The sequence below is a fragment of the Stenella coeruleoalba genome, assembly GCF_951394435.1.
Source record: "Stenella coeruleoalba genome assembly, contig: scaffold_60, whole genome shotgun sequence".
Classification (NCBI taxonomy): Eukaryota; Metazoa; Chordata; class Mammalia; order Artiodactyla; family Delphinidae; genus Stenella; species Stenella coeruleoalba.
The window spans coordinates 399082-422145 of NW_027646020.1; the positions used below are offsets into that span (position 1 = coordinate 399082).

The following is a 23064-nucleotide window of genomic DNA, read 5'->3' on the forward strand; positions in this document are numbered from 1 at the left end:
AGGTATTCTTCCTTCAGCTAAAACATGCATGTGGAACCCAGAGTATGATCAACCGTGTGAACGGGAGACGTTTTCAAATATGTCTCAGTTTTCCTCCCCTGGTACTCGGGTGCAACATTCCACATGCTTTACTAACACTCCCGACTTGGAGAGTCAGTGCCTTTAACCTCCTGTTTGGCCCAGTTTGCAATTTCTGCGGAAGATGAACAGGAATAGCGAGAACCAATGGGAGGCTAGCTGGAGGTGTCTGAACGGGCAAATTTAACTCTCATTTCCCACCAGGAAGAGGAATTAACCAAAGGCTCAGCATGCCGGGCCGGAACCAGATTAGGGCCTGAAGCCATCCTGCAGTGTTGCGGCCACCTCACAAGAAAGCGAGTTGAAGAAAGGAGCTCAGGGGCACTTTAATTCACAAACCTGCAGAGTTATAAATGACAGCTATTGTCCAAAAATATACTGAAGTAAGGCTGCCAAGAGGACTTGAAAGCAGGGCAGAATTGCAGGAAACCGATTTCAGGAGGTAGACTGGAATTGCATTGAAAGCATAGGAAAAGAGGCAGAACGTCCACAATGATGCACTTGGCCAAAAAGGGCGTATGCGTTTTTTCCTGAATATATTCAGGAAAAAACGCATACGCCCTTTTTGGCCAACCAAGCAAGCTTGCAAAGGAAATCTGCACTACAATGAACTCTCACTTCCCCCTGGTCAAAAGGGCCATCTGAAAAAAGGGTAAAATCCAGAAAGGCAGGACAGGCCATGGAGAACTGGGAGCCTTGTTATGCTGATGGGCGGGATGTAAATTGCCAACAACCACTCAGGAGAAGTGTATGGTGTTTCCTGAAACATCTAAAAAACAAAGCAACAGAGCCTAGGCACTTCCAATTATGGTCCTATAGCTTAGGGAATTTAAAATCAAAAAGACACAGCCACCCCAAATTTTGGAACGGCTCTGTTTACAAAAACCTCGTTTACAGTACAAGTTCAACATCGCAGAAAGTGAAAAATGGATAAAGAAGTTGTGGTATTTACTTACAAAGCAATATCACTCAGCAATGAAATCTGTGTCATCAGGCCCTTAGCAGCACAATGAGTGGATTCAGGTATGATGATTCTAACTGAAATAAGTCACACAGAAAAAGAAACATCATAAGATATCAGTAATACACGGAATGTAAACTTGGCTACACAGGAACTGAATTACAGAACAGAACAGGGTCTCAAATTTAGAAAACCAACTTATGCTTGCTTAAGGGTAAAGGTGAGTTTGGGTGCTGCATAAAACCAGAGATTGAAATGAGCACAGATAAAGTTCCTTAAGCCAAATATGGAATAGACAAGAGTTACTCCTTGCTCAACGAAATGGACTCAACACCCCATATTAAACGCCTAAGAATGTACCTGACTAGTAAGTATCTTAAAACCTATGGATTGCTATGTCTCCGAAAGAGAATCAAGCATGTGTACAGGGGCATAAACGCAGCAGTGATAGGATTGGAGAGGTTCGGTGAGCAAATGAAGACCCTTTGAAGTCATATTGCATGGTACCCATTCCACGGGTTTCAACTACCCAGGTTTAAGGTATTCTTCCTTCAGCTAAAACATGCATGTGGAACCTAGAGTATGATCAACCATGTGATCGGGAGACGTGTTCAAATATGTCTCAGTTTTCGTACCCGGGTACTCGGGTGCAACATTCCAGACGCTTTACTAACACTCTCCCGTCTTGGAGAGTCAGTCCCTTTAACCTCCTGTTTGTCCCAGTTTGCAATTTCTGCGGAAGATGAACAGGAATAGCGAGAACCAATGAGAGACTAGCTGGAGGTGTCTGGACGGGCAAATTTAACTCTCATTTCCCACCAGGAAGAGGAATTAACCAAAGGCTCAGCGTGCCGTGCCGGAACCAGATTAGGGCCTGAAGCCATCCTGCGGTGTTGCGGCCAGCTCACAAGAAAGCGAGTTGAAGAAAGGAGCTCAGGGGCACTGTAATTCACAAACCTGCAGAGTTATAAATGACAGCTATCGTCCAAAAATAGACTGAAGTAAGGCTGCCAAGAGGACTTGAAAGCGGGGCAGAATTGCAGGAAACCGATTTCAGGAGGTAGACTGGAATTGCATTGAAAGCATAGGAAAAGAGGCAGAACGTCCACAATGATGCACTTGGCCAAAAAGGGCGTATGCGTTTTTTCCTGAATATATTCAGGAAAAAACGCATACGCCCTTTTTGGCCAACCAAGCAAGCTTGCAAAGGAAATCTGCACTACAATGAAGTCTCACTTCCCCCCGGTCAAAAGGGCCATCTGAAAAAAGTGTAAAATCCAGAAAGGCAGGACAGGCCATGGAGAACTGGGAGCCTTTTTATGCTGATGGGCGGGATGTAAATTACCAACAGACACTCAGGAGAAGTGTATGGTGTTTCCTGAAACATCTAAAAAACAAAGCAACAGAACCTAGGGCACTTCCACTTATGGTCCTATAGCTTAGGGAAATTAAAATCAAAAAGACACAGCCACCCCAAAGTTCGGGACGCCTCTGTTTACAAGAACCTCGTTTACCGTACAAGTTCAATATCACAGAAAGTGAAAAATGGATAAAGAACTTGTGGTACTTACGTACAATGCAGTATCACTCAGCAATGAAATCTATGTCATCAGGCCCGTAGCAGCATAATGAGTGGATTCAGGTACGATGATTCTAACTGAAATAAGTCACACAGAAAAAGAAACATCATAAGATATCAGTAATACACGGAATGTAAACTTGGCTACACAGGAACTGAATTACAGAACAGAACAGGGTCTCAAATTGAGAAAACCAACTTATGCTTGCTTAAGGGGAAAGGTGAGTTGGGGTGCTGCATAAAACCAGAGATTGAAATGAGCACAGATAAAGTTCCTTAAGCCAAATATGGAATAGACAAGAGCTACTCCTTGCTCAATGAAATGGACTCAACACCGCATATTAAACGCCTAAGAATGTACCTGACTAGTAAGTATCTTAAAACCTATAGATTGCTATGTCTCCGAAAGAGAATCAAGCATGTGTACAGGGGCATAAACGCAGCAGTGATAGGATTGGAGAGGTTCGGTGAGCAAATGAAGACCCTTTGAAGTCATATTGCATGGTACCCATTCCACGGGTTTCAACTACCCAGGTTTTAGGTATTCTTCCTTCAGCTAAAACATGCATGTGGAACCCAGAGTATGATCAACCATGTGAACGGGAGACGTGTTCAAATATGTCTCAGTTTTCCTCCCCTGGTACTCGGGTGCAACATTCCAGACGCTTTACTAACACTCTCCCCACTTGGAGAGTCAGCGCCTTTAACCTCCTGTTTGGCCCAGTTTGCAATTTCTGCGGAAGATGAACAGGAATAGCGAGAACCAATGAGAGGCTAGCTGCAGGTGTCTGGACGGGCAAATTTAACTCTCATTTCCCACCAGGAAGAGGAATTAACCAAAGGCTCAGCATGCTGGGCCGGAACCAGATTAGGGCCTGAAGCCATCCTGCGGTGTTGCGGCCAGCTCACAAGAAAGCGAGTTGAAGAAAGGAGCTCAGGGGCACTGTAATTCACAAACCTGCAGAGTTATAAATGACAGCTATCGTCCAAAATATACTGAAGTAAGGCTGCCAAGAGGACTTGAAAGCGGGGCAGAATTGCAGGAAACCGATTTCAGGAGGTAGACTGGAATTGCATTGAAAGCATAGGAAAAGAGGCAGAACGTCCACAATGATGCACTTGGCCAAAAAGGGCGCATGCGTTTTTTCCTGAATATATTCAGGAAAAAACGCATACGCCCTTTTTGGCCAACCAAGCAAGCTTGCAAAGGAAATCTGCACTACAATGAAGTCTCACTTCCCCCCGGTCAAAAGGGCCATCTGAAAAAAGTGTAAAATCCAGAAAGGCAGGACAGGCCATGGAGAACTGGGAGCCTTGTTATGCTGATGGGCGGGATGTAAATTGCCAACAGCCACTTGGGAGAAGTGTATGGTGTTTCCTGAAACATCTAAAAAACAAAGCAACAGAGCCTAGGGCACTGCCACTTATGGTCCTATTGCTTAGGGAAATTAAAATCAAAAAGACACAGCCACCCCAAAGTTTGGAATGGCTCTGTTTACAAGAACCTCGTTTACAGTACAAGTTCAACATCGCAGAAAGTGAAAAATGGATAAAGAAGTTGTGGTATTTACTTACAAAGCAATATCACCAAGCAATGAAATCTGTGTCATCAGGCCCTTAGCAGCACAATGAGTGGATTCAGGTACGATGATTCTAACTGAAATAAGTCACACAGAAAAAGAAACATCATAAGATATCACTAATACACGGAATGTAAACTTGGCTACACAGGAACTGCATTCCAAAACAGAACAGGGTCTCAAATTTAGAAAACCAACTTATGCTTGCTTAAGGGGAAAGGTGAGTTGGGGTGCTGCATAAAACCAGAGATTGAAATGAGCACAGATAAAGTTCCTTAAGCCAAATATGGAATAGACAAGAGCTACTCCTTGCTCAACGAAATGGACTCAAAACCCCATATTAAACGCCTAAGAATGTACCTGACTAGTAAGTATCTTAAAACCTATGGATTGCTATGTCTCCAAAAGAGAATCAAGCGTGTGTACAGGGGCATAAATGCAGCAGTGATAGGATTGGAGAGGTTCGGTGATCAAATGAAGACCCTTTGAAGTCATATTGCACGGTACCCATTCCACGGGTCTCAACTCTCCAGGTTTAAGGTATTCTTCCTTCAGCTAAAAGATGCATGTGGAACCCAGAGTATGATCAACCATGTGATCGGGAGACGTGTTAAAATATGTCTCAGTTTTCGTACCCTGGTACTCGTGTGCAATATTCCAGATGCTTCACTAACACTCTCCCGACTTGGAGAGTCAGTCCCTTTAACCTCCTGTTTGGCCCAGTTTGCAATTTCTGTGGAAGATGAACAGGAATAGCGAGAACCAATGAGAGACTAGCTGGAGGTGTCTGGATGGGCAAATTTAACTCTCATTTCCCACCAGGAAGAGGAATTAACCAAAGGCTCAGCATGCCGTGCCAGAACCAGATTAGGGCCTGAAGCCATCCTGCGGTGTTGCGGCCAGGTCACAAGAAAGCGAGTTGAAGAAAGGAGCTCAGGGGCACTGTAATTCACAAACCTGCAGAGTTATAAATGACAGCTATCGTCCAAAAATAGACTGAAGTAAGGCTGCCAAGAGGACTTGAAAGCGGGGCAGAATTGCAGGAAACCGATTTCAGGAGGTAGACTGGAATTGCATTGAAAGCATAGGAAAAGAGGCAGAACGTCCACAATGATGCACTTGGCCAAAAAGGGCGTATGCGTTTTTTCCTGAATATATTCAGGAAAAAACGCATACGCCCTTTTTGGCCAATCAAGCAAGCTTGCAAAGGAAATCTGCACTACAATGAAGTCTCACTTCCCCCCGGTCAAAAGGGCCATCTGAAAAAAGTGTAAAATCCAGAAAGGCAGGACAGGCCATGGAGAACTGGGAGCCTTGTTATGCTGATGGGCGGGATGTAAATTGCCAACAACCACTCGGGAGAAGTGTATGGTGTTTCCTGAAACATCTAAAAAACAAAGCAACAGAGCCTAGGGCACTGCCACTTATGGTCCTATAGCTTAGGGAAATTAAAATCAAAAAGACACAGCCACCCCAAAGTTTGGGACGCCTCCGCTTACAAGAACCTCGTTTACCGTAGAAGTTCAATATCACAGAAAGTGAAAAATGGATAAAGAACTTGTGGTACTTACGTACAATGCAGTATCACTCAGCAGTGAAATCTATGTCATCAGGCCCGTAGCAGCATAATGAGTGGATTCAGGTACGATGATTCTAACTGAAATAAGTCACACAGAAAAAGAAACATCATAAGATATCACTAATACATGGAATGTAAACTTGGCTACACAGGAACTGAATTACAGAACAGAACAGGGTCTCAAATTTAGAAAACCAACTTATGCTTGCTTAAGGGTAAAGGTGAGTTGGGGTGCTGCATAAAACCAGAGATTGAAATGAGCACAGATAAAGTTCCTTAAGCCAAATATGGAATAGACAAGAGCTACTCCTTGCTCAACGAAATGGACTCAACACCGCATATTAAACGCCTAAGAATGTACCTGACTAGTAAGTATCTTAAAATCTAGGGATTGCTATGTCTCCGAAAGAGAATCAAGCATCTGTACAGGGGCATAAACGCAGCAGTGATAGGATTGGAGAGGTTCGGTGAGCAAACGAAGACCCTTTGAAGTCATATTGCATGGTACCCATTCCACGGGCTTCAACTACCCAGGTTTTAGGTATTCTTCCTTCAGCTAAAACATGCATGTGGAACCCAGAGTATGATCAACCATGTGATCGGGAGACGTGTTCAAATATGTCTCAGTTTTCGTCCCCTGGTACTCGGGTGCAACATTCCAGACGCTTTACTAACACTCTCCCCACTTGGAGAGTCAGCGCCTTTAACCTCCTGTTTGGCACAGTTTGCAATTTCTGTGGAAGATGAACAGGAATAGTGAGAACCAATGAGAGACTAGCTGGAGGTGTCTGGACGGGCAAATTTAACTCTCATTTCCCACCAGGAAGAGGAAATAACCAAAGGCTCAGCGTGCCGTGCCGGAACCAGATTAGGGCCTGAAGCCATCCTGCGGTGTTGCGGCCAGCTCAAAAGAAAGCGAGTTGAAGAAAGGAGCTCAGGGGCACTGTAATTCACAAACCTGCAGAGTTATAAATGACAGCTATCGTCCAAAAATAGACTGAAGTAAGGCTGCCAAGAGGACTTGAAAGCGGGGCAGAATTGCAGGAAACCGATTTCAGGAGGTAGACTGGAATTGCATTGAAAGCATAGGAAAAGAGGCAGAACGTCCACAATGATGCACTTGGCCAAAAAGGGCGTATGCGTTTTTTCCTGAATATATTCAGGAAAAAACGCATACGCCCTTTTTGGCCAACCAAGCAAGCTTGCAAAGGAAATCTGCACTACAATGAAGTCTCACTTCCCCCCGGTCAAAAGGGCCATCTGAAAAAAGTGTAAAATCCAGAAAGGCAGGACAGGCCATGGAGAACTGGGAGCCTTGTTATGCTGAAGGGCGGGATGTAAATTACCAACAACCACTCGGGAGAAGTGTATGGTGTTTCCTGAAACATCTAAAAAACAAAGCAACAGAGCCTAGGGCACTTCCACTTATGGTCCTATAGCTTAGGGAATTTAAAATCAAAAAGACACAGCCACCCCAAAGTTTGGAACGGCTCTGTTTACAAGAACCTCGTTTACAGTACAAGTTCAACATCGCAGAAAGTGAAAAATGGATAAAAAAGTTGTGGTATTTACTTACAAAGCAATATCACTCAGCAATGAAATCTGTGTCATCAGGCCCTTAGTAGCACAATGAGTGGATTCAGGTATGATGATTCTAACTGAAATAAGTCACACAGAAAAAGAAACATCATAAGATATCAGTAATACACGGAATGTAAACTTGGCTACACAGGAACTGAATTACAGAACAGAACAGGGTCTCAAATTTAGAAAACCAACTTATGCTTGCTTAAGGGTAAAGGTGAGTTGGGGTACTGCATAAAACCAGAGATTGAAATGAGCACAGATAAAGTTCCTTAAGCCAAATATGGAATAGACAAGAGCTACTCCTTGCTCAAAGAAATGGACTCAACACCGCATATTAAACGCCTAAGAATGTACCTGACTAGTAAGTATCTTAAAATCTAGGGATTGCTATGTCTCCGAAAGAGAATCAAGCATGTGTACAGGGGCATAAACGCAGCAGTGATAGGATTGGAGAGGTTCGGTGAGCAAATGAAGACCCTTTGAAGTCATATTGCATGGTACCCATTCCACGGGTTTCAACTACCCAGGTTTTAGGTATTCTTCCTTCAGCTAAAACATGCATGTGGAACCCAGAGTATGATCAACCATGTGATAGGGAGACGTGTTCAAATATGTCTCAGTTTTCCTCCCCTGGTACTCGGGTGCAACATTCCAGACGCTTTACTAACACTCTCCCGACTTGGAGAGTCAGCGCCTTTAACCTCCTGTTTGGCACAGTTTGCAATTTCTGCGGAAGATGAACAGGAATAGCGAGAACCAATGAGAGACTAGCTGGAGGTGTCTGGACGGGCAAATTTAACTCTCATTTCCCACCAGGAAGAGGAATTAACCAAAGGCTCAGCATGCCGGGCCGGAACCAGATTAGGGCCTGAAGCCATCCTGCGGTGTTGCGGCCAGCTCACAAGAAAGCGAGTTGAAGAAAGGAGCTCAGGGGCACTGTAATTCACAAACCTGCAGAGTTATAAATGACAGCTATCGTCCAAAAATAGACTGAAGTAAGGCTGCCAAGAGGACTTGAAAGCGGGGCAGAATTGCAGGAAACCGATTTCAGGAGGTAGACTGGAATTGCATTGAAAGCATAGGAAAAGAGGCAGAACGTCCACAATGATGCACTTGGCCAAAAAGGGCGTATGCGTTTTTTCCTGAATATATTCAGGAAAAAACGCATACGCCCTTTTTGGCCAACCAAGCAAGCTTGCAAAGGAAATCTGCACTACAATGAAGTCTCACTTCCCCCCGGTCAAAAGGGCCATCTGAAAAAAGTGTAAAATCCAGAAAGGCAGGACAGGCCATGGAGAACTGGGAGCCTTGTTATGCTGATGGGCGGGATGTAAATTGCCAACAGACACTTGGGAGAAGTGTATGGTGTTTCCTGAAACATCTAAAAAACAAAGCAACAGAGCCTAGGGCACTGCCACTTATGGTCCTATAGCTTAGGGAAATTAAAATCAAAAAGACACAGCCACCCCAAAGTTTGGAACGGCTCTGTTTACAAGAACCTCGTTTACAGTACAAGTTCAACATCGCAGAAAGTGAAAAATGGATAAAAAAGTTGTGGTATTTACTTACAAAGCAATATCACTCAGCAATGAAATCTGTGTCATCAGGCCCTTAGTAGCACAATGAGTGGATTCAGGTATGATGATTCTAACTGAAATAAGTCACACAGAAAAAGAAACATCATAAGATATCAGTAATACACGGAATGTAAACTTGGCTACACAGGAACTGAATTACAGAACAGAACAGGGTCTCAAATTTAGAAAACCAACTTATGCTTGCTTAAGGGTAAAGGTGAGTTGGGGTACTGCATAAAACCAGAGATTGAAATGAGCACAGATAAAGTTCCTTAAGCCAAATATGGAATACACAAGAGCTACTCCTTGCTCAAAGAAATGGACTCAACACCGCATATTAAACGCCTAAGAATGTACCTGACTAGTAAGTATCTTAAAATCTAGGGATTGCTATGTCTCCGAAAGAGAATCAAGCATGTGTACAGGGGCATAAACGCAGCAGTGATAGGACTGGAGAGGTTCGGTGAGCAAATGAAGACCCTTTGAAGTCATATTGCATGGTACCCATTCCACGGGTCTCAACTCTCCAGGTTTAAGGTATTCTTCCTTCAGCTAAAACATGCATGTGGAACCCAGAGTATGATCAACCATGTGAACGGGAGACGTGTTCAAATATGTCTCAGTTTTCCTACCCTGGTACTCAGGTGCAACACTCCAGACGCTTTACTAACACTCTCCCGACTTGGAGAGTCAGTCCCTTTAACCTCCTGTTTGGCCCAGTTTGCAATTTCTGCGGAAGATGAACAGGAATAGCGAGAACCAATGAGAGGCTAGCTGCAGGTGTCTGGACGGGCAAATTTAACTCTCATTTCCCACCAGGAAGAGGAATTAACCAAAGGCTCAGCATGCCGGGCTGGAACCAGATTAGGGCCTGAAGCCATCCTGCGGTGTTGCGGCCAGCTCACAAGAAAGCGAGTTGAAGAAAGGAGCTCAGGGGCACTGTAATTCACAAACCTGCAGAGTTATAAATGACAGCTATCGTCCAAAAATAGACTGAAGTAAGGCTGCCAAGAGGACTTGAAAGCGGGGCAGAATTGCAGGAAACCGATTTCAGGAGGTAGACTGGAATTGCATTGAAAGCATAGGAAAAGAGGCAGAACGTCCACAATGATGCACTTGGCCAAAAAGGGCGTATGCGTTTTTTCCTGAATATATTCAGGAAAAAACGCATACGCCCTTTTTGGCCAACCAAGCAAGCTTGCAAAGGAAATCTGCACTACAATGAAGTCTCACTTCCCCCCGGTCAAAAGGGCCATCTGAAAAAAGTGTAAAATCCAGAAAGGCAGGACAGGCCATGGAGAACTGGGAGCCTTGTTATGCTGATGGGCGGGATGTAAATTGCCAACAACCACTCGGGAGAAGTGTATGGTGTTTCCTGAAACATCTAAAAAACAAAGCAACAGAGCCTAGGGCACTTCCACTTATGGTCCTATAGCTTAGGGAATTTAAAATCAAAAAGACACAGCCACCCCAAAGTTTGGAACGGCTCTGTTTACAAGAACCTCGTTTACAGTACAAGTTCAACATCGCAGAAAGTGAAAAATGGATAAAAAAGTTGTGGTATTTACTTACAAAGCAATATCACTCAGCAATGAAATCTGTGTCATCAGGCCCTTAGCAGCACAATGAGTGGATTCAGGTATGATGATTCTAACTGAAATAAGTCACACAGAAAAAGAAACATCTTAAGATATCAGTAATACACGGAATGTAAACTTGGCTACACAGGAACTGAATTACAGAACAGAACAGGGTCTCAAATTTAGAAAACCAACTTATGCTTGCTTAAGGGTAAAGGTGAGTTGGGGTGCTGCATAAAACCAGAGATTGAAATGAGCACAGATAAAGTTCCTTAAGCCAAATATGGAATAGACAAGAGCTACTCCTTGCTCAACGAAATGGACTCAACACCGCATATTAAACGCCTAAGAATGTACCTGACTAGTAAGTATCTTAAAACCTATGGATTGCTATGTCTCCGAAAGAGAATCAAGCGTGTGTACAGGGGCATAAACGCAGCAGTGATAGGATTGGAGAGGTTCGGTGAGCAAATGAAGACCGTTTGAAGTCATATTGCATGGTACCCATTACACGGGTCTCAACTCTGCAGGTTTCAGGTATTCTTCCTTCAGCTAAAACATGCATGTGGAACCCAAGTAAGGTCAACCATGTGAATGAGAGACGTGTTCAAATATGTCTCAGTTTTCCTCCCCTGGTACTCGGGTGCAACATTCCAGATGCTTTACTAACACTCTCCCCACTTGGAGAGTCAGCGCCTTTAACCTCCTGTTTGGCCCAGTTTGCAATTTCTGCGGAAGATGAACAGGAATAGCGAGAACCAATGAGAGGCTAGCTGGAGGTGTCTGGACGGGCAAATTTAACTCTCATTTCCTACCAGGAAGAGGAAATAACCAAAGGCTGAGCGTGCCATGCCGGAATCAGATTAGGGCCTGAAGCCATCCTGCGGTGTTGCGGCCAGCTCAAAAGAAAGCGAGTTGAAGAAAGGAGCTCAGGGGCACTGTAATTCACAAACCTGCAGAGTTATAAATGACAGCTATCGTCCAAAAATAGACTGAAGTAAGGCTGCCAAGAGGACTTGAAAGCGGGGCAGAATTGCAGGAAACCGATTTCAGGAGGTAGACTGGAATTGCATTGAAAGCATAGGAAAAGAGGCAGAACGTCCACAATGATGCACTTGGCCAAAAAGGGCGTATGCGTTTTTTCCTGAATATATTCAGGAAAAAACGCATACGCCCTTTTTGGCCAACCAAGCAAGCTTGCAAAGGAAATCTGCACTACAATGAAGTCTCACTTCCCCCCGGTCAAAAGGGCCATCTGAAAAAAGTGTAAAATCCAGAAAGGCAGGACAGGCCATGGAGAACTGGGAGCCTTGTTATGCTGAAGGGCGGGATGTAAATTGCCAACAACCACTCGGGAGAAGTGTATGGTGTTTCCTGAAACATCTAAAAAACAAAGCAACAGAGCCTAGGGCACTGCCACTTATGGTCCTATAGCTTAGGGAAATTAAAATCAAAAAGACACAGCCACCCCAAAGTTTGGGACGCCTCTGTTTACAAGAACCTCGTTTACAGTACAAGTTCAACATCGCAGAAAGTGAAAAATGGATAAAGAAGTTGTGGTATTTACGTACAAAGCAATATCACTCAGCAATGAAATCTATGTCATCAGGCCCTTAGCAGCACAATGAGTGGATTCAGGTATGATGATTATAAGTGAAATAAGTCACACAGAAAAAGAAACATCATAAGATATCAGTAATACACGGAATGTAAACTTGGCTACACAGGAACTGAATTACAGAACAGAACAGGGTCTCAAATTTAGAAAACCAACTTATGCTTGCTTAAGGGTAAAGGTGAGTTGGGGTGCTGCATAAAACCAGAGATTGAAATGAGCACAGATAAAGTTCCTTAAGCCAAATATGGAATAGACAAGAGCTACTCCTTGCTCAACGAAATGGACTCAACACCGCATATTAAACGCCTAAGAATGTACCTGACTAGTAAGTATCTTAAAACCTATGGATTGCTATGTCTCCGAAAGAGAATCAAGCGTGTGTACAGGGGCATAAACGCAGCAGTGATAGGATTGGAGAGGTTCGGTGAGCAAATGAAGACCCTTTGAAGTCATATTGCATGGTACCCATTCCACGGGTCTCAACTCTCCAGGTTTAAGGTATTCTTCCTTCAGCTAAAACATGCATGTGGAACGCAGAGTATGATCAACCATGTGAACGAGAGACGTGTTCAAATATGTCTCAGTTTTCCTCCCCTGGTACTCGGGTGCAACATTCCAGACGCTTTACTAACACTCTCCCCACTTGGAGAGTCAGCGCCTTTAACCTCCTGTTTGGCCCAGTTTGCAATTTCTGCGGAAGATGAACAGGAATAGCGAGAACCAATGAGAGGCTAGCTGGAGGTGTCTGGACAGGCAAATTTAACACTCATTTCCCACCAGGAAGAGGAAATAACCAAAGCCTCAGCGTGCCATGCCGGAACCAGATTAGGGCCTGAAGCCATCCTGCGGTGTTGCAGCCAGCTCAAAAGAAAGCGAGTTGAAGAAAGGAGCTCAGGGGCACTGTAATTCACAAACCTGCAGACTTATAAATGACAGCTATCGTCCAAAAATAGACTGAAGTAAGGCTGCCAAGAGGACTTGAAAGCGGGGCAGAATTGCAGGAAACCGATTTCAGGAGGTAGACTGGAATTGCATTGAAAGCATAGGAAAAGAGGCAGAACGTCCACAATGATGCACTTGGCCAAAAAGGGCGTATGCGTTTTTTCCTGAATATATTCAGGAAAAAACGCATACGCCCTTTTTGGCCAACCAAGCAAGCTTGCAAAGGAAATCTGCACTACAATGAAGTCTCACTTCCCCCCGGTCAAAAGGGCCATCTGAAAAAAGTGTAAAATCCAGAAAGGCAGGACAGGCCATGGAGAACTGGGAGCCTTGTTATGCTGATGGGCGGGATGTAAATTGCCAACAGACACTGGGGAGAAGTGTATGGTGTTTCCTGAAACATCTAAAAAACAAAGCAACAGAACCTAGGGCACTTCCACTTATGGTCCTATAGCTTAGGGAATTTAAAATCAAAAAGACACAGCCACCCCAAAGTTTGGAACGGCTCTGTTTACAAGAACCTCGTTTACAGTACAAGTTCAACATCGCAGAAAGTGAAAAATGGATAAAGAAGTTGTGGTATTTACTTACAAAGCAATATCACTCAGCAATGAAATCTGTGTCATCAGGCCCTTAGCAGCACAATGAGTGGATTCAGATATGATGATTCTAACTGAAATAAGTCACACAGAAAAAGAAACATCATAAGATATCAGTAATACATGGAATGTAAACTTGGCTACACAGGAACTGAATTACAGAACAGAACAGGGTCTCAAATTTAGAAAACCAACTTATGCTTGCTTAAGGGTAAAGGTGAGTTGGGGTGCTGCATAAAACCAGAGATTGAAATGAGCACAGATAAAGTTCCTTAAGTCAAATATGGAATAGACAAGAGCTACTCCTTGCTCAACGAAATGGACTCAACACCGCATATTAAACGCCTAAGAATGTACCTGACTAGTAAGTATCTTAAAACCTATGGATTGCTATGTCTCTGAAAGAGAATCAAGCATGTGTACAGGGGCATAAACGCAGCAGTGATAGGATTGGAGAGGTTCGGTGAGCAAATGAAGACCCTTTGAAGTCATATTGCATGGTACCCATTCCACGGGTCTTAACTCTCCAGGTTTAAGGTATTCTTCCTTCAGCTAAAACATGCATGTGGAACCCAAGTATGATCAACCATGTGAACGGGAGACGTGTTCAAATATGGCTCAGCTTTCCTCCACTGGTACTCGTGTGCAACATTCCAGACGCTTTACTAACACTCTCCCCACTTGGAGAGTCAGCGCCTTTAACCTCCTGTTTGGCACAGTTTGCAATTTCTGCGGAAGATGAACAGGATAGCGAGAACCAATGAGAGACTAGCTGGAGGTGTCTGGACGGGCAAATTTAACTCTCATTTCCCACCAGGAAGAGGAAATAACCAAAGGCTCAGCGTGCCGTGCCGGAACCAGATTAGGGCCTGAAGCCATCCTGTGGTGTTGCGGCCAGGTCACAAGAAAGCGAGTTGAAGAAAGGAGCTCAGGGGCACTGTAATTCACAAACCTGCAGAGTTATAAATGACAGCTATCGTCCAAAAATAGACTGAAGTAAGGCTGCCAAGAGGACTTGAAAGCGGGGCAGAATTGCAGGAAACCGATTTCAGGAGGTAGACTGGAATTGCATTGAAAGCATAGGAAAAGAGGCAGAACGTCCACAATGATGCACTTGGCCAAAAAGGGCGTATGCGTTTTTTCCTGAATATATTCAGGAAAAAACGCATACGCCCTTTTTGGCCAACCAAGCAAGCTTGCAAAGGAAATCTGCACTACAATGAAGTCTCACTTCCCCCCGGTCAAAAGGGCCATCTGAAAAAAGGGTAAAATCCAAAAAGGCAGGACAGGCCATGGAAAACTGGGAGCCTTGTTATGCTGATGGGCGGGATGTAAATTGTCAACAACCACTCAGGAGAAGTGTATGGTGTTTCCTGAAACATCTAAAAAACAAAGCAACAGAACCTAGGGCACTTCCACTTATGGTCCTATAGCTTAGGGAAATTAAAATGAAAAAGACACAGCCACCCCAAAGTTTGGAACGGCTCTGTTTACAAGAACCTCGTTTACAGTACAAGTTCAACATCGCAGAAAGTGAAAAATGGATAAAGAAGTTGTGGTATTCACTTACAATGCAGTATCACTCAGCAATGAAATCTATGTCATCAGGCCCGTAGCAGCACAATGAGTGGATTCAGGTATGATGATTCTAACTGAAATAAGTCACACAGAAAAAGAAACATCATAAGATATCAGTAATACACGGAATGTAAACTTGGCTACACAGGAACTGAATTATAGAACAGAACAGGGTCTCAAATTTAGAAAACCAACTTATGCTTGCTTAAGGGTAAAGGTGAGTTGGGGTGCTGCATAAAACCAGAGATTGAAATGAGCACAGATAAAGTTCCTTAAGCCAAATATGGAATAGACAAGAGCTACTCCTTGCTCAACCAAATGGACTCAACACCGCATATTAAACGCCTAAGAATGTACCTGACTAGTAAGTATCTTAAAACCTATGGATTGCTATGTCTCCGAAAGAGAATCAAGCATGTGTACAGGGGCATAAACGCAGCAGTGATAGGATTGGAGAGGTTCGGTGAGCAAATGAAGACCCTTTGAAGTCATATTGCATGGTACCCATTCCACGGGTTTCAACTACCCAGGTTTAAGGTATTCTTCCTTCAGCTAAAACATGCATGTGGAACCTAGAGTATGATCAACCATGTGATCGGGAGACATGTTCAAATATGTCTCAGTTTTCCTCCCCTGCTACTCGGGTGCAACATTCCAGAACCTTACTAACACTCTCCCGACTTGGAGAGTCAGTCGCTTTAACCTCCTGTTTGGCCCAGTTTGCAATTTCTGCGGAAGCTGAACAGGAAAAGCGAGAACCAATGAGAGGCTAGCTGCAGGTGTCTGGACGGGCAAATTTAACTCTCATTTCCCACCAGGAAGAGGAATTAACCAAAGGCTCAGCATGCCGGGCCGGAACCAGATTAGGGCCTGAAGCCATCCTGCGGTGTTGCGGCCAGCTCAAAAGAAAGCGAGTTGAAGAAAGGAGCTCAGGGGCACTGTAATTCACAAACCTGCAGACTTATAAATGACAGCTATCGTCCAAAAATAGACTGAAGTAAGGCTGCCAAGAGGACTTGAAAGCGGGGCAGAATTGCAGGAAACCGATTTCAGGAGGTAGACTGGAATTGCATTGAAAGCATAGGAAAAGAGGCAGAACGTCCACAATGATGCACTTGGCCAAAAAGGGCGTATGCGTTTTTTCCTGAATATATTCAGGAAAAAACGCATACGCCCTTTTTGGCCAACCAAGCAAGCTTGCAAAAGAAATCTGCACTACAATGAAGTCTCACTTCCCCCCGGTCAAAAGGGCCATCTGAAAAAAGTGTAAAATCCAGAAAGGCAGGACAGGCCATGGAGAACTGGGAGCCTTGTTATGCTGATGGGCGGGATGTAAATTGCCAACAGACACTGGGGAGAAGTGTATGGTGTTTCCTGAAACATCTAAAAAACAAAGCAACAGAACCTAGGGCACTTCCACTTATGGTCCTATAGCTTAGGGAATTTAAAATCAAAAAGACACAGCCACCCCAAAGTTTGGAACGGCTCTGTTTACAAGAACCTCATTTACAGTACAAGTTCAACATCGCAGAAAGTGAAAAATGGATAAAGAAGTTGTGGTATTTACTTACAAAGCAATATCACTCAGCAATGAAATCTGTGTCATCAGGCCCTTAGCAGCACAATGAGTGGATTCAGGTATGATGATTCTAACTGAAATAAGTCACACAGAAAAAGAAACATCATAAGATATCAGTAATACATGGAATGTAAACTTGGCTACACAGGAACTGAATTACAGAACAGAACAGGGTCTCAAATTTAGAAAACCAACTTATGCTTGCTTAAGGGTAAAGGTGAGTTGGGGTGCTGCATAAAACCAGAGATTGAAATGAGCACAGATAAAGTTCCTTAAGCCAAATATGGAATAGACAAGAGCTACTCCTTGCTCAATCAAATGGACTCAACACCCCATATTAAACGCCTAAGAATGTACCTGACTAGTAAGTATCTTAAAACCTATGGATTGCTATGTCTCCGAAAGAGAATCAAGCATGTGTACAGGGGCATAAACGCAGCAGTGATAGGATTGGAGAGGTTCGGTGAGCAAATGAAGACCCTTTGAAGTCATATTGCATGGTACCCATTCCACGGGTTTCAACTACCCAGGTTTAAGGTATTCTTCCTTCAGCTAAAACATGCATGTGGAACCTAGAGTATGATCAACCATGTGATCGGGAGACGTGTTCAAATATGTCTCAGTATTCCTCCCCTGGTACTCGGGTGCAACATTCCAGACGCTTTACTAACACTCTCCCGACTTGGAGAGTCAGTCCCTTTAACCTCCTGTTTGGCCCAGTTTGCAATTTCTGCGGAAGATGAACAGGAATAGCGAGAACCAATGAGAGACTAGCTGCAGGTGTCTGGACGGGCAAATTTAACTCTCATTTCCCACCAGGAAGAGGAATTAACCAAAGGCTCAGCATGCCGGGCTGGAACCAGATTAGGGCCTGAAGCCATCCTGCGGTGTTGCGGCCAGCTCACAAGAAAGCGAGTTGAAGAAAGGAGCTCAGGGGCACTGTAATTCACAAACCTGCAGAGTTATAAATGACAGCTATCGACCAAAAATAGACTGAAGTAAGGCTGCCAAGAGGACTTGAAAGCGGGGCAGAATTGCAGGAAACCGATTTCAGGAGGTAGACTGGAATTGCATTGAAAGCATAGGAAAAGAGGCAGAACGTCCACAATGATGCACTTGGCCAAAAAGGGCGTATGCGTTTTTTCCTGAATATATTCAGGAAAAAACGCATACGCCCTTTTTGGCCAACCAAGCAAGCTTGCAAAGGAAATCTGCACTACAATGAAGTCTCACTTCCCCGCGGTCAAAAGGGCCATCTGAAAAAAGTGTAAAATCCAGAAAGGCAGGACAGGCCATGGAGAACTGGGAGCCTTGTTATGCTGATGGGCGGGATGTAAATTGCCAACAGACACTCAGGAGAAGTGTATGGTGTTTCCTGAAACATCTAAAAAACAAAGCAACAGAGCCTAGGGCACTGCCACTTATGGTCCTATAGCTTAGGGAAATTAAAATCAAAAAGACACAGCCACCCCAAGGTTTGGGACGCCTCTGTTTACAAGAACCTCGTTTACCGTACAAGTTCAATATCACAGAAAGTGAAAAATGGATAAAGAAGTTGTGGTACTTACGTACAATGCAGTATCACTCAGCAATGAAATCTATGTCATCAGGCCCGTAGCAGCATAATGAGTGGATTCAGGTACGATGATTCTAACTGAAATAAGTCACACAGAAAAAGAAACATCATAAGATATCAGTAATACACGGAATGTAAACTTGGCTACACAGGAACTGCATTCCAAAACAGAACAGGGTCTCAAATTTAGAAAACCAACTTATGCTTGCTTAAGGGGAAAGGTGAGTTGGGGTGCTGCATAAAACCAGAGATTGAAATGAGCACAGATAAAGTTCCTTAAGCCAAATATGGAATAGACAAGAGCTACTCCTTGCTCAACGAAATGGACTCAAAACCCCATATTAAACGCCTAAGAATGTACCTGACTAGTAAGTATCTTAAAACCTATGGATTGCTATGTCTCCAAAAGAGAATCAAGCGTGTGTACAGGGGCATAAATGCAGCAGTGATAGGATTGGAGAGGTTCGGTGAGCAAATGATGAACCTTTGAAGTCATATTGCACGGTACCCATTCCACGGGTCTCAACTCTCCAGGTTTAAGGTATTCTTCCTTCAGCTAAAACATGCATGTGGAACCCAGAGTATGATCAACCATGTGAACGGGAGACGTGTTCAAATATGTCTCAGTTTTCCTACCCTGGTACTCGGGTGCAACACTCCAGACGCTTTACTAACACTCTCCCGACTTGGAGAGTCAGTCCCTTTAACCTCCTGTTTGGCCCAGTTTGCAATTTCTGCGGAAGATGAACAGGAATAGCGAGAACCAATGAGAGGCTAGCTGCAGGTGTCTGGACGGGCAAATTTAACTCTCATTTCCCACCAGGAAGAGGAATTAACCAAAGGCTCAGCATGCCGGGCCGGAACCAGATTAGGGCCTGAAGCCATCCTGCGGTGTTGCGGCCAGCTCACAAGAAAGCGAGTTGAAGAAAGGAGCTCAGGGGCACTGTAATTCACAAACCTGCAGAGTTATAAATGACAGCTATCGTCCAAAAATAGACTGAAGTAAGGCTGCCAAGAGGACTTGAAAGCGGGGCAGAATTGCAGGAAACCGATTTCAGGAGGTAGACTGGAATTGCATTGAAAGCATAGGAAAAGAGGCAGAACGTCCACAATGATGCACTTGGCCAAAAAGGGCGTATGCGTTTTTTCCTGAATATATTCAGGAAAAAACGCATACGCCCTTTTTGGCCAACCAAGCAAGCTTGCAAAGGAAATCTGCACTACAATGAAGTCTCACTTCACCGCGGTCAAAAGGGCCATCTGAAAAAAGTGTAAAATCCAGAAAGGCAGGACAGGCCATGGAGAACTGGGAGCCTTGTTATGCTGATGGGCGGGATGTAAATTGCCAACAGACACTCAGGAGAAGTGTATGGTGTTTCCTGAAACATCTAAAAAACAAAGCAACAGAGCCTAGGGCACTGCCACTTATGGTCCTATAGCTTAGGGAAATTAAAATCAAAAAGACACAGCCACCCCAAAGTTTGGGACGCCTCTGATTACAAGAACCTCGTTTAGAGTACAAGTTCAACATCGCAGAAAGTGAAAAATGGATAAAGAAGTTGTGGTATTTACTTACAAAGCAATATCACTCAGCAATGAAATCTATGTCATCAGGCCCTTAGCAGCACATTGAGTGGATTCAGGTATGATGATTCTAACTGAAATAAGTCACACAGAAAAAGAAACATCATAAGATATCAGTAATACACGGAATGTAAAGTTGGCTACACAGGAACTGAATTACAGAACAGAACAGGGTCTCAAACTTAGAAAACCAACTTATGCTTGCTTAAGGGTAAAGGTGAGTTGGGGTGCTGCATAAAACCAGAGATTGAAATGAGCACAGATAAAGTTCCTTAAGCCAAATATGGAATAGACAAGAGCTACTCCTTGCTCAACGAAATGGACTCAACACCGCATATTAAACGCCTAAGAATGTACCTGACTAGTAAGTATCTTAAAACCTATGGATTGCTATGTCTCCAAAAGAGAATCAAGCGTGTGTACAGGGGCATAAACGCAGCAGTGATAGGATTGGAGAGGTTCGGTGAGCAAATGAAGACCCTTTGAAGTCATATTGCATGATACCCATTACACGGGTCTCAACTCTCCAGGTTTAAGGTATTCTTCCTTCAGCTAAAACATGCACGTGGAACCCAGGTATGATCAACCATGTGAACGAGAGACGTGTTCAAATATGTCTCAGTTTTCCTCCCCTGGTACTCGGGTGCAACATTCCAGATGCTTTACTAACACTCTCCCCACTTGGAGAGTCAGCGCCTTTAACCTCCTGTTTGGCCCAGTTTGCAATTTCTGCGGAAGATGAACAGGAATAGCGAGAACCAATGAGAGGCTAGCTGGAGGTGTCTGGACGGGCAAATTTAACTCTCATTTCCCACCAGGAAGAGGAAATAACCAAAGGCTCAGCGTGCCGTGCCGGAACCAGATTAGGGCCTGAAGCCATCCTGCGGTGTTGCGGCCAGCTCAAAAGAAAGCGAGTTGAAGAAAGGAGCTCAGGGGCACTGTAATTCACAAACCTGCAGAGTTATAAATGACAGCTATCGTCCAAAAATAGACTGAAGTAAGGCTGCCAAGAGGACTTGAAAGCGGGGCAGAATTGCAGGAAACCGATTTCAGGAGGTAGACTGGAATTGCATTGAAAGCATAGGAAAAGAGGCAGAAGGTCCACAATGATGCACTTGGCCAAAAAGGGCGTATGCGTTTTTTCCTGAATATATTCAGGAAAAAACGCATACGCCCTTTTTGGCCAACCAAGCAAGCTTGCAAAGGAAATCTGCACTACAATGAAGTCTCACTTCCCCGCGGTCAAAAGGGCCATCTGAAAAAAGTGTAAAATCCAGAAAGGCAGGACAGGCCATGGAGAACTGGGAGCCTTGTTATGCTGAAGGGCGGGATGTAAATTGCCAACAACCACTCGGGAGAAGTGTATGGTGTTTCCTGAAACATCTAAAAAACAAAGCAACAGAGCCTAGGGCACTTCCACTTATGGTCCTATAGCTTAGGGAATTTAAAATCAAAAAGACACAGCCACCCCAAAGTTTGGAACGGCTCTGTTTACAAGAACCTCGTTTACAGTACAAGTTCAACATCGCAGAAAGTGAAAAATGGATAAAAAAGTTGTGGTATTTACTTACAAAGCAATATCACTCAGCAATGAAATCTGTGTCATCAGGCCCTTAGTAGCACAATGAGTGGATTCAGGTACGATGATTCTAACTGAAATAAGTCACACAGAAAAAGAAACATCATAAGATATCACTAATACACGGAATGTAAACTTGGCTACACAGGAACTGCATTCCAAAACAGAACAGGGTCTCAAATTTAGAAAGCCAACTTATGCTTGCTTAAGGGGAAAGGTGAGTTGGGGTGCTGCATAAAACCAGAGATTGAAATGAGCACAGATAAAGTTCCTTAAGCCAAATATGGAATAGACAAGAGCTACTCCTTGCTCAACGAAATGGACTCAAAACCCCATATTAAACGCCTAAGAATGTACCTGACTAGTAAGTATCTTAAAACCTATGGATTGCTATGTCTCCAAAAGAGAATCAAGCGTGTGTACAGGGGCATAAATGCAGCAGTGATAGGATTGGAGAGGTTCGGTGAGCAAATGAAGACCCTTTGAAGTCATATTGCACGGTACCCATTCCACGGGTCTCAACTCTCCAGGTTTAAGGTATTCTTCCTTCAGCTAAAACATGCATGTGGAACCCAGAGTATGATCAACCATGTGAACGGGAGACGTGTTCAAATATGTCTCAGTTTTCCTACCCTGGTACTCGGGTGCAACACTCCAGACGCTTTACTAACACTCTCCCGACTTGGAGAGTCAGTCCCTTTAACCTCCTGTTTGGCCCAGTTTGCAATTTCTGCGGAAGATGAACAGGAATAGCGAGAACCAATGAGAGGCTAGCTGCAGGTGTCTGGACGGGCAAATTTAACTCTCATTTCCCACCAGGAAGAGGAATTAACCAAAGGCTCAGCATGCCGTGCCGGAACCAGATTAGGGCCTGAAGCCATCCTGCGGTGTTACGGCCAGGTCACAAGAAAGCGAGTTGAAGAAAGGAGCTCAGGGGCACTATAATTCACAAACCTGCAGAGTTATAAATGACAGCTATCGTCCAAAAATAGACTGAAGTAAGGCTGCCAAGAGGACTTGAAAGCGGGGCAGAATTGCAGGAAACCGATTTCAGGAGGTAGACTGGAATTGCATTGAAAGCATAGGAAAAGAGGCAGAACGTCCACAATGATGCACTTGGCCAAAAAGGGCGTATGCGTTTTTTCCTGAATATATTCAGGAAAAAACGCATACGCCCTGTTTGGCCAACCAAGCAAGCTTGCAAAGGAAATCTGCACTACAATGAAGTCTCACTTCCCCCCGGTCAAAAGGGCCATCTGAAAAAAGTGTAAAATCCAAAAAGGCAGGACAGGCCATGGAGAACTGGGAGCCTTGTTATGCTGAAGGGCGGGATGTAAATTGCCAACAACCACTCGGGAGAAGTGTATGGTGTTTCCTGAAACATCTAAAAAACAAAGCAACAGAGCCTAGGGCACTGCCACTTATGGTCCTATAGCTTAGGGAAATTAAAATCAAAAAGACACAGCCACCCCAAAGTTTGGGACGCCT

The 23064-nt window shown here is 44.1% G+C and overlaps 1 long non-coding RNA gene across 13 annotated transcripts in view; it reads right to left on the reverse strand.

Moving 5' to 3' along the window:
• LOC307181385 overlaps positions 1-23064 on the reverse strand; it is a 420414-nt gene that overhangs the window by 324567 nt on the left and 72783 nt on the right. The window contains exon 1 of one of the 13 annotated variants that reach the window (XR_013826630.1): positions 12093-12164. The exons of the other annotated variants lie outside the window; for them this stretch is intronic. This is a non-coding gene — a long non-coding RNA (uncharacterized lncRNA). Of the gene's footprint in view, positions 1-12092; positions 12165-23064 lie in introns of those variants that run through there. 13 annotated transcript variants of the gene reach the window in all.